Genomic DNA, 12,951 nt, shown 5'->3' on the forward strand with positions numbered 1-12,951 from the left:
GTCACCTAGGAAGGAATCTCACTAAAAGGACAATGTAGGGAGTTGTATATGTGGCCTGAGATGCTGAAGAGCTAGTAAAAAAAACTGCCAAGCATATGCTTTTAGTGATAAAAGCAAGAAAGATCATACCACACCACTGCAAACGGTGGAAAATCCTGACAGTCTAGAAAACTCTGGCCATCGACTTTTCTGGACCATATGAGACTTTGGAAGCACATAAAATATACATTGATGGATTCTACCCTGAAGTGGGTCGAATGGGGTGCAATGGAGGATGCGGTGACGTCAGGTAAAACTGGGATCTGTTTTGAAGGAATTTTCAATAGGGCCGGAAATCCACAAGAAATAGTTACCGATAATGGAGTTCAGTTTATTTCTGAAGAGATGCAGTCCTTTTTGAAAGACTGAAGGCTTGAGCACAGGTACACTTCACTTTATCATCCCAGAGCGAATGGACTGGTGCAGCGCATGAATGGCTTTGTGAAAAGCATAATTCAATTGGCAGTCGCAAACTCTTCGCCATGGAAAGACACTCTCAAGGATGCTCTAAACGCCTACAGGGTGATCCCCCCATTCCACCACCAGGAACCATTTGTTATGATGAGGGGTAGTTGCCATGCAACAGACTGCGTCTGTCATGGTTACCTATGAGGAATGTCAAGAGAGTTGATATGGTGGATGTACTCAGGAGAGTGAGAGAAAGGCAAATGAAGTACAAAGAGTATCATGATCGCACCAAAGGGACATAAGATCTCAAAATTAAGGAAGGTGACTGCATATGTGTGAAGGAACCCCAGAAGGTCTGCAAGGGCCTTACCAAGTTCAGAGATGCACAGATGGTGGAAAGGGTAGGAGGAAAGTGTGTTACGGTGGATGATGGGAGAAGAATGTCTTTTTATGTTGTACACATCCCCAAAAACGTGAGACTCGTCTCAAAATCTGGACTGTCAACAGGGGGGGAGAGGGGGAGGAATTTACATTCAACGAATAATAATATTCCTACAAGAGCAATGCCTTTTAGGAGCAGAAGAATCATCCCCAATCTCAAGAGTGACTTTATCTACTATTAATTAATGAATATCCTGTTGTCTCCAAGACACCAATTGATTTAATGCACCCTGTTTTCCTCTTTCTCGCCCTGTTTCTTTTTTACCCCTGTTGTTGCCTTCCTGTTCTGCATGTTGTTTTTATTACCATGGGAGGGGGGTGGGAGTTTATGGTTTGATCTGCCTTGTTGTTCTGGAGCTCCCCACGGGATTCGAGAACGACACAGGAGAGCAGTTGGAGTAGAGAAGGATGCAGGTCTCTCCGTTTAATAAACTTACCTCTGATAATATACCCCATGTCAGAGCAGTTCATCTTAATAGTGACACTGCATGCATCAGCACACAGACAGACGGCTAAATTATCATATTCAACCTGATATTGTTCCATTTAGATACTTGAATCCCACATTGTGAACCAATAGTGTGGGTGTACAAAATATCAACGCACTATTGTCTACGATCGATGAAGCTATTTTAGGTTTTAATACTGCTATTTCGAAATGTTAAAGCCTCGAATGTACCAATTAACATCATGTAGAACAACATGGGGGTACGGATCAGGGGCCGTCGACGACAGTCGAAGCCTTTATTTGATTCGTGGATCATGGACGAAGGGGTGCTGGTCTGAATTAAATTAAAAAAATACAGCAATTTAAAAAAATACATTTCTAAATGAATTAAATTCGCCTGGGGCATTGCACAAATGAATGAGCAATTCGGATGGGCAATAGATGGGAGAGAGCTGGTTGGGGGCCCAAAAAGTGAAAGCTGGGGAATCATCAGCAGGTTCCAAGTTCAAGAGTGTGTACCTTCCCCGAACGAATAATATTCCCAGATGATCATATAGGTAAGAGGCAATGAACAGTGGGTGTAACTGGTAAACTGCTCGACAGGGATCATGCTAAATTGACTTTTCGCTATTTAGCAACGCGAGCGGGCGAATGCAATGTAATTCCAGGCATTTATTTTACGGAACCTAAAGGTGAACGAAAAAGAACGCAAGTTTAAATGTTTACCTTGCAGCAGCGACAAGACACATTAAAGCTCGTCCCCTAGCAACGCGTCCTCCTCACGTCAACTCCAAATTCTGTTCCATGCAACGCATTGGCTCGTGATCTAACAACATCATTACGTTACGTTCCATGCGTTCTACGTTGCACGCTAACACGTGATTGTTGTAGTAGTGGGAAGGCTACGCCTTCCCCATCCCTCGTCCACCAGCGTGTCCTCTTATGCGCCTTTAAGTTTCTTGGCAGTCTACTCGGGGGCTATTCAGGGCAAGCATTGTGCTTCGTTCTGTCTGCGAGGATCCGCCTGGCTGCTGGAGCCCACCCACTTCACCGCAAATATTCTAGGCAGATTTTAAAACGCCAGAATTTGTATTTGGCGGTTGAAAATCCATTGATTTATATGGGCTTGGCGGGTGAGAGCTATTATGTGGCAGGTGGCACCTGCCAAAAGCGTGTGTGTTATTGAAGCATGTGCGTGGGGTCATTTGCGCCTCTTTTCTACTGTTGTATGATATCCTGCATCCATATGGCAGCATGAGGGAGGCAGTGTTCGCGATCACGCCCACTTGGATACCCCCTCTCACCCACAGATGGTTACAGGCAGCTATACAAACAGTGTAAACATGAAAATACAGCGTGATTGCCTGACCTCAGCAGCTTTGTTCCTGGGATTAGCCAGTAATGATCTTTGTAGCTCCGCCCCTGCCTGTCCGTTCCTATGGGAGATGCAGAATATCATACAAGGCCAGGAGTGGAATGTCATTGAGCTGACCGGGCTGAAGGCCACCTCGCGCCCCCACACCCACTCCATATGTTAGCTGCAGCTAGGGGCGTTCGTGCCCCTTAACAGGTCAAAGGATCAGGAACATTCTTCTGGGCGCATTTTGTTTATTCTGAGGCAAATCTGCTCGGATGATTGGCATTCACTGCCCTTCCCAGAGTCGCAGCCCCCCTGAGAGACACACACAACCTGTGTCCCAGATGAATTCAACAACACCTTTCTTTTGGCATCAGCACCATAGCCTTTCTTATGCATGATGGTGAATTTCCAACTGAAAGACCACCAGTCACCCTGCAAATCTGTGACAGTTAAAGCAAGCAACATAATAAAGCACCGTTTGAAAATGTGTTCATACACATAAGGTCTAATAGCTTGATATGCTAAAAAGTAAAGTTTGTTTTAATGTCCTTAGTTGAATGTTCTTAAAACCATACATAACAACACACTGTTGGTTTGTGACAAATCTCCAAACTATGTGAGTTTTTTTACACCTCTTTTATTGTGTGTCTAGAAGCGTTGAAAATAAAGTGGGTACATATATATTTTGCCTTTTGCATCTTATAGTTTTCCCTTCAGGATGTGGAAAATAAAGGTAAACTGATATTATTTTGGCCCAAGATGCTGCTGTTATAAGTATTTACATGTTGTCATGATGCTTTACTATGCAATTTGTGGATTTTGCCAGTTAACTATAGGATAGTATTATTGTAGGTCTTGACACCCAAAACTTAAATATTTGTTCCAAGTAAAGCGTGGAAGAAGGTGGCCATGCCCAAATTGTAGAGTGGGTTTAAAATTGCAGCTTCGCTGTTTAGCGTAAGTGTGTGATCCCGGGCAAATAATGTAATCTCACGCTGACTTCAACTGCAAAAATTGGAGTGCTTATACGTGATTATGTTTACACACTTAGAATAGGACAGTTTTAACAACTGTAGGGACAAAGTGTACCCTGGTGCTCCTCTGCTAGTGGCTCCAGTACTCTCACATAGAATTGCATTATTGCTGCACTGGAACTCCGCTAGTCTCGTATAACTTGATTTGACAGGCAGACATAGAGCCTCATTCTGGGTCTGGCAGAAATAGTCTGGTGTTACTGGAATGGCGGTCCCACCGGTCCGCCACCGCGGTGCGCCAGAAACAAGGTAGGATTACGCCTTGTCGGCTGCGCGCATCCCCATATCTGTGGAACCGGTGCCACCGTCACCACGGTAACACCAGTAGAGATTGATGTACCGCCACTAAGGTTGGCGGTGCCTCCGCCGCGTGCATGCCGGACGTAGCGGCATCACAGACATGGAACCCGAAAAAACAGAACTGGAAATGTGATTGCCAGAAACGGAAAGAGCCTAGCGGCCATTACAAAAATCACAATCCCCTGCAATCTCCCTGTGCCTGAAGCCATCCACCCCTTTTGAGTGCCTGAGCCAATCAAGGGACATGTCAGCCAGGATTCCCCAAACCCGCCAGCGCAAGCCACGCTTTGGTGAAGCTGAGTTGAACATGCTGGTTGATCACATTGTGGAGCATGCCAGGGAGCTTTTTTCAGCGGACCAGCGACGCTGCACGCAGCTCCGGAGGAAGGCAATCTGGGTGGAAGGTGACTGCTTTGGGGGTGACACCACGGAGTGTCAAAGACTGCCATAAGCGGTGGGATGACCTGCGCCTGAATGTGCACAACCTCCTTGATGTACACAGCAGGCACTGCACGGCTACAGGTGGTGGACCACCCTCACCCATCAAGCTGCTGTCCTGGGAGGAGAAGTGCAGCAGTGTGCTGCATATGGACGGTATTGAGGGAGTCGGTGCAGGGGAGGCAGAAGCTGGGACACCTGTTGAGGCTGGTGAGTACTGAAAGTGCCCAAATATGAAGCGCACACCTGCCCACCCTGCCTCCCTACCCCCTGTACAACCACTGCACTGAAATGGCTATAGCACTGGCCACATCACTCGACCTGACAGCACTTCCATGGCCCCCCACCTAGTCAATGTTGCGCAAAGAAAGTCACATGCCCTGCCTCCCATGCATGCCCCATACCCAACCACATGATAAGGCACCACACATGACTGTGTATGTATCGAAACAAGGGTTCCTGTAAATTCACTGGCACATATGTCACTGTACTGGCACTCACATGATGATGCCCCATTACAGCGGCTACCAGGGCTGCATCGCTCAACTGACCTGTCCCTGGTGGCGGGGTGCTGTGGGACTGGCATGCTGAGTTGCCATGGAAGCACCAGCACCGTCAACAACATTGCCGCTGTATCCGTGTACCCACTGCCATAGATTCCCATGGGACTCCATGGGAATGTGGATCAAGAACATTTCCGGCGCCTGACTTCCCAGCCCCTGGACTTGTAATAGGCCAGTGACACTGTGAAGTCAGGCACTGGTAATTGTTAATGGGTCTGGCAGCAACCCACCGGTAGCACTGGCAGAGTTAACACCGGATCCATAATGAGGCCCAGTGTCACCTGCACATTGCATCACTCCCCCCACCCCCGCAGGGACACCCATACACACCTGCATGGACAACATGGGTACAGCGTTGACCACGCACCCAGTATCCCTCCCCCCCCCCCAATAACCAGCACCTGAGAACACTGATGAACAACTTATAGGCATCCTCTACTGACAATTGAAAAAGACAGAATCCACAAGGCAGACACTGTGCATCCTGGCCACGAGTACTGCATGTATGCCTGCCATGCTGCTACTGCCACCATAGCACAACACTGGTAGGGCCTCACCTGCACGCACAGATGGGCACCCACCCAATGGGAGTGCATGTCCCTTACATGACCCTGCCAGCCCTATCATTCCCCTTACATGACCCTGCCAGCCCTACCACAAAAACCCCACACATATCCTGGGCATTCAACCATCAACTCCCAACTACCTGCTCCCGGGGGTGGGGGGAGGGGCAGCCGGCATGCCACCACCTACAGCCAAACGCAGGTGTACATGTCAGCAGTCCCAGCACAGCTGTGTTGCATGTGCACAGTGCCTGCAGCTTTGGCCACACAACACATGCAGGAGTTAGACATACCATGCAGCACTGCATGCCCCCACAATGTAATTCTGCACAATCACCATGTTGCATGTAACTGTACAATTGTTAGACAGCCAGGTCACTGGCATCATGCCTTTCATTGACCCACAGGAACATCATCTGATACGGACGGTAGCCAACCTGAGACATCGAAGGGCACCGGACGTGCAAGGCATATGTCACAATGCCCATCAACATCCCGTGCGAGCACATTTGGCAGTGTGCATGTGACAACTGCCACTGTGCACCAGGCTGCCCCAGACGATACTCCAGATGCCCCTGTGACCCAGGCAGCCCCTGCGGATACACCAGCTGCCGCTGTGACCCAGGCAGCCCATGTGGCAGCTACTCTAGCTGCCCCTGTGACCCAGGCAGCCCCTGTGGTGGCTACACCAGCTGCCCCTGTGACCCAGGCAGCCCCGGCGGCTGCACCAGCTGCCCCTGTGACCCAGGCAGCCCCAGCGGCTACACTAGCTGCCCCTGTGACCCAGGAGCCTCATATCTTGTACAGTGTTAACAATCTGCCTACCGCACCCGCAGCGCCCAAGAGGCCTGACACTGCTGTGCGCTGCTGGCCAAGTTGGCAGTGTTCTCAGGGGAGCACCAACTACTTTTTCAACTGTGACAATCCTCCCATGTACATATCCCCATTGCGTACTCTGGCACTCCATAGTTAGGGGGCCTTGCAATTTAACTGGCTTCCTGTGCCACAGAAACCTGTAATGGCCGCCGGCACCGGTAAACCAGGTGCATGTTAGGTGTGTGGCACAACCCCAGCAGGGGCAAGCTCGAGCTTCCCGCAGGCCTACGGATGTGGCCCATGTGCATGTTGGCTTTGGTGTCTCTCACATATTGATGGTCAATTCCACTGCATTGTTCTTTCATGTTGTGTGTTTTGCTTCCTTCACCATCCTATTTGACATCTTCTGAGTGCTCATATGTCAATTTGCATGTCTGCAATCACAGGTACAACCTGTATCATGATGGCAAATAGATGTGCATCAATTTGTGATATATGAACATGTGTGCTGTGATAGGTTTATCGTTCATCACACATGAGGCAGCATGGGTGTGGTTGTCGTTCATTGTCAGAATTGTGTATTGTTTGAGATGGGTGTATGCCCTGTAATGAGCACTTGGTGCTTGCTGAACAGTTGTGTAGGCATGTGTACTGGAAACATGCTGTGGGGTTCACTGATGATGGTTTGTAGGATAGCATTAATTTGACTTGTCTGTGATGCAGGCGGTGGGAGATGTGCACAGTCTGTTAGCAGGCACTTTTGTAGGTTGTATAATGCATTCTGGTACATGTGGTAGTTTTGTGTTGCCTTATTTGACTTATAATTGATAGAGATTGGGTGTGATCCATATGACCATTTGGTACATGTGTTACGTGCCTTTGGAAAAAGAGATGCAATGTGTGTGTGGGAGGTTGTGTTTGCCACATGCTCAGCTGACTGTTCTTCTACCCCCCAGCCCCAGAGGTCATGAATTGGTCATTGTACTCACCCAACAGCCAGGTGCACTCTCCGATGTGCCTTACCATGTACCCTGGCAACGTGGAGTTGTGCACGACCAATGAGTTGTGGGTGGATCCTAGAAACCGTGCGCAACAATGGATGATAAGGTGTTCAGCATCACAGACCATCTGCACATTAAGGGAGTAGAATTCTTTGCGGTTTCTATACACTGCCTCAATGGCATGTCTGGCCACCAACTCCACATGGGTGAAATCTAACGCAGCAATGCAATTGGGCATGCCTGCCAGGGCATGGAAGGCCACTTTGATGGCATTAACCTGGGCAGGGGTAGGGCGATGTGGTCAGTACCTGGAACAAGACCTTTGAAAAACAGTGTTGTGACAGCCCGTGCAGCTCACCCACAGTGTGTTGGTATGTGCCAGATGCAAGGAAGTGCAGTACGGACACTAAGTTCAGCAAGGGGGAATTACAGTCTGTAAATGTATCAGGCTGCTGATGTCGTCATGAATGAGGGTGACTATTGATGTTATGGTCTCCCTGTCAAGCTGGTACAATGTGTGGATTTGGCTCTGGGTCAGGTTCCAGGGCGAGGCCCTGATGCAGGATATTGGTGGGTGCCTGCGGGGTGCTGCCTTCTGGACATTGATGTTATGCATGGCCAACTGGTTCCTCATTCCCCTCCTGCGCCTCCACTACCTCCTCTGCCTCTCTGCTGCTTCATCCACAATCCCTCTTTGCAGGTTCCCCAGCCCAATTGCTGCTACAGCAACTGCCAGCATGGTTGTGTTGGGAGGTGGGTTGGGTGTGGTCCTTTTGTACATTCCCAGTGGTCAATGGTGTGCAGCTGGACTAATTTGTGTTGGTGGGGTGTTTGGTGTGGGTGTGGTCCTTCTGTGCATTCACAGTGGTCAATGGTGTGCAGCTGTGCTGATTTTGGACACCTGGGGCCTGTTGCTGCTCACTTGGCACTGTTTAACACCTGGCCCGCGGTGCCGGTATCACAGGCGCTGTGTTCAGGGTGCCACCAGCATTTTTATGGCAGTGTTTCCATGTAGGCGGTACTCTGAATGTGCCTGTACCACTGCCATGCCGGTAATTCAGGCACGTCCGGCAACTCTTTCTGCAGTTTACGGTCATGGTGCTACTTGGTACAGTAGCACTGTGGGTTTCACTTTGCGGTAACTGTGTTTCAGCACTTGCAACCCTAAATGTGCTGGTCCGGAAAATGGTGCTGGTATGGTGGTGCCGGCACCGCTCTTTCCGGACCGGCATACTTGTAATGAGGCCCATAGTCTCACCATCCAGTCAGTGCACCAGAGATTCTAGCATAGCGGACTAACTGTGGTAGAACCAACATTACATTTTCTCCCCTGTTGCTCACAGCCACTGAAGTTGCTTGGGCCGTCCAGAGTACTGTCCCATACTCTACTATGTCCTGTTATGCTATGATATTGATTTTCATTGCACACCATCTGACATTTTCACACTTTCTAGGACCTTCAAGATCTGCAAGAAGTGGGCGTTTTCAGACTTAAAGGAGAGAGTTAACTGATTGTAACATTGAAGCTGCACTACAATAGTCTCATTGCAATGAATAATGAAGTTAGATGCCCCTACATAAGTATGTTTATCACTCCTCCACCGTCTCTGACGTTGGCACATCTCCCTACATTTGAAGGGTTTGCCCCCGCCTAAATTTTAGCCTAGGTGCGCCCCTGGATGTGCGCACTTGCATTTTGTTAGGCAGAGAGGTGAGGGAAGACTTTCCCCCGAAACTGGCGGTGTTAAAGTTGTACTGTGTTTGTTCAGAAAAATGTACTTGAACAAACGTAGTCAAACTTTAAAGCTGATACTTTCAAGAAAGACTTCCATCGCCTCTCTGCATATTGCGCTTTCAAATATACAATTTGATAGTTTGTTCCGACACCAGACCATGGGGGGCAGAGGGGGTAGAACAGTGGAGGCGGAGCCTCCAAGTTGGACCCACCTATTTTCTAAAGTGGCCCCTCCCATCACCACTTAGCCCCCCACCTGAAATGTAGGTTTTTCGTTGCGCCCCTGTACAACACCGCCATTCAAAGTACTTAAATATGGGGACTGCATAGCTTACTTGTGGTCCTCACCCCCACGGGAATTGTGTTTACATAATTTTAAAATGCATTCTACGCGTGTCATAGAGCACACACATTTCCTGTTCTCTTAACTAGCCACATGCAGAAAGTTTAAGCACAGTGCTACATATATCATATGTCGTCAGTCCCGTGTGCCTTTTTAACAGGATTTCATTTACAGGCTTCTTGCCGAAGGGTTAAAACTTGCCCTCTGCGAACTTCTTTCCCAAAAAGTGTTTGGGATCCAAAGAAAACCCCCTTTAATGCGCAGCCCTAGATGATAATGAAAGTAGCTTGAGAGCAGCCAGACGGAAGTTCACATGGAAAAAAGAAACTTGCAGCGCATGGCATCCAAAGCCCTGGGCTCGCCTGCTCTACCCCACCTTCCCTTCCAAACTACACCTGGCCGAGGAGCACATTCCACCATGACTGGAATCCAGCGGTTCTACAATTCACCTTCTGGATAATGTTAAATGGTAAACCACTTTCTGCTGCAGGCAGGGACCAGGCTCGGACTGGCCTATAGCGCAACAGGGTAGGTCCGCCAACCCACAGATGCTTAGAGTCATAAATACAGCATTTAAATGAAAATACAGCGTGGCTACATGGATAGACCCCGACCTCTAACAACTCTGTCACTGGGAATGGCTGATTATCTTCTTTCACTGCAGGTCTGCTTATTATAAGTAACTTTGGGCTTCTTTTTGCCCAAAATCGCTTATCATTTTTTCAGGTTGCTTGTTGCGGTTTTTGTCCACTTATTACCTATATTAAGCACGTATTGTTGCGCTTGTTCAGTTCAAGTTACAAAAACCGACCAAGCAGATTCTACAGGAGCACGACTCAGTGTTTTGCACCTTTCCACAGTCCACGGACAGGACCCTGCTTAGCCTTGGAACACCCTTGGAGACTACATGCACCCCATCTCTTCCTGACCAAGGCCATCAGCACTCTAATGTATGGCAGTGTGCTAGGCTGCATTAGGGCTCTCAGACCCCACCTTGGAGACAGTCCTCTAGGTTTACCATCTTTTGTGGGTCCTTTACAGTCCACTGCAGGATGTCACTGAAGTTCAGATGTACAAACGTTCTAAACATTTTTATTGCTGTTGTCACTGGCGAATATCCAGTGCTGATGTTTATTCTAAAATGTTCCCATGCTAAAGTCTAAACTACAATCGTCTAATTTGAATCGCTGTTGTGACATCACCCAGAGATGATGGCTGTCCAAAGCGTGGCTTGAGACTTTGGTTATTTTGAGGTCTTCAGAAATGCCCTAAAATGAGAAAATTAGCCCATTTGCTGACCATTTCATTTGTAAATGCGGGGTTCCACTCTTATCAACTCCCGATTGTGAGAAGCCAGAAGGTGTCTCACCCACTAGTCCCTGGGGATCTGTCAACCAGGTGGCCAGGTAACGTCAGACGATTAAGCAAGTCTGGCGTCCTTACCTTGTCTCCTGTCCTGGATCAAGTCCGCTTGGTGCTCGGCTGCAGAGATGGGGTTCATCTAGAGGCCTCTGTGATTGATTCATTGGGACGGAAAAACTTTGTTAAGAAGAGTGTCACCACTTCTTCTTATACCTCTTCAATATCTGGACCATCTGGATTGAAGTTCCAAGCCTAATAATCCACCACGCAGGAAATTTCCATCTGGACGCTGCCAAATTCCACGACGGCTTTTCCAGCTTGTCACATTAGAAGCAATGAGGTGCTTCTGACTGCCTGTGCAAAGAAAGTTATTCTGTCATCTCCTGATGAAGACGTAACCAAAATTATGTTAAGACGTCAAAACCGGTAGAGAATATTAGGGTTGAGGCCGCTTTTGAAGACCTTTTGGGGCCCACCTCAATTGTTGACCACTTATAAGATTCTTGGTGGCCATATGTTCTGTTTTGCACACCTTTTTTTCTTCTTTTTTTGTTCTTTTTTTTGTGTATAATGATTAATTTGATGATGAATTGTTTGCTATAAATTTGTAATAGTTTTTTACCTTGTATTTTTATCTTGTACCTATTGATGTCTGGTATGAGTGGTTTAATGTATGAAGAATGAGTGTGTATGAATGGTTGGATGAGGGTATAGTATGCATTGAATGAAATTGTTGAAACTTCTGTGATCTTAAAACTCTTTTTCCTGCTATGTAAAATTATTGCCTGAGTGCTGATTAAATCGTGATTCAATTCACAAAAATAATGAATGTATCTAGTGTAATAAAATTCTGGATACTACTTTTTTGAAATTGAAGCCTCTGGATTTTCTTTCCGAGATCAATACTTTATTAATACCCTAATCTAGAGTGTGGGGTTTCCTGTGTCTTTCAGTAACATATCCAGGTGGCCAGGACACGGCCATCGCTTTTGGATCCAGTTCCTGGGGGTGGACCAGTGTGGGGGGATCATCCGGGTTAGGGCTCTTGGGGGAGTGGGATTGGAAGACCGGATGGTGAGATTCGGTATCCCCTTCTTTAGAACACATTCACCCCATCCTACCAAGTAGGATATTTAGGAACACCAACCACCCACCCATCTTTACAACACAAACACTTTCTCATGGACAGCTTGCTATGAGAGAAAACAGACTAACACCCGAGCTGAATACCTGACGTGTCCCAATACAATGGTCAGCCAAGGTCAGGCAATTATACTGACCATCACACACACCGGACTTCCATTAAGCTTCCCCACCCGGATAAAAGGCGAAGCATGAGAGCACACTCTGAGCGAGGCAAAGCACACAAGGAAACGGCAGTTCCAAGATGGCAGTTTAACAAGAGGGGAAAGACGGAGAAACAGAAGGGTATTGCAAGGAGGGAAGATCGGAACCATTGTTTTCATGAGACCTCGAGATTGGAAAGCATAAGAGCAGGAAAACAGGCTGAAGAATCCGCATTGTGTGTCAGAGATATCCGGGCCCTCCTGTGTCAAGAATCAAGGCGGGGAGAATTACCCGCCGTGGTACTGTCCTTGGCTCCAAGAACAAAGCAGCGTCAGTGAAGTCCACACATCCAGTGAGTTGGGGAGACCGATACAAGACAGGTCTGTGTTGAAGCCAAGGTTGCAAACGTGAACAATGGATGGCGAGCACTGGAACGAACATTGTTTGAAATATGTGTGATAAAAGACTCAAGTAAAGTTGAACTGCTGATGAGTGATTGAACTTTGAAACCAAGATACAATACCTTTGACAGAGTGGTCTGGCACCACGTAGGTGCTCAATCAAAGGTCTCTGTAAGCTATCCAGCTGAGAAGTGAAAGAGTTGTAGAGAATTGTGAATTAGAAGGGTCCTGCGACGTGTCAAGCAAAACCCTGCGCACAAGAAAAAGTCTTCGATGTTGTAACAGTAAAGAACACTTGTGGCAAAGTTGATAAAGTTGGTCCAAGCCCGGCAGAGGGAGATCAATTGAAACGTTTGTGTTGAAGTGGGTCTGAGCCAGACGGAAGAGGATCCGGGGTGGAGAGAAAATCACC

At 47.7% G+C, this 12,951-nt stretch overlaps 1 protein-coding gene across 1 annotated transcript in view; it reads right to left on the reverse strand.

Moving 5' to 3' along the window:
• BBS2 (Bardet-Biedl syndrome 2) overlaps window positions 1-2,157 on the reverse strand; it is a 1,290,628-nt gene extending 1,288,471 nt beyond the window's left edge. The window contains exon 1 of the mRNA XM_069640291.1: window positions 2,063-2,157. The gene's annotated coding sequence lies outside the window, so the exon portion shown is untranslated. The remainder of the gene's footprint in view (window positions 1-2,062) is intronic.
• Between the last annotated feature and the right edge of the window lie 10,794 nt (window positions 2,158-12,951).

The sequence above is a fragment of the Ambystoma mexicanum genome, chromosome 1q (assembly GCF_040938575.1).
Source record: "Ambystoma mexicanum isolate Mex_15411 chromosome 1q, UKY_AmexF1_1, whole genome shotgun sequence".
Taxonomy (NCBI): Eukaryota; Metazoa; Chordata; class Amphibia; order Caudata; family Ambystomatidae; genus Ambystoma; species Ambystoma mexicanum.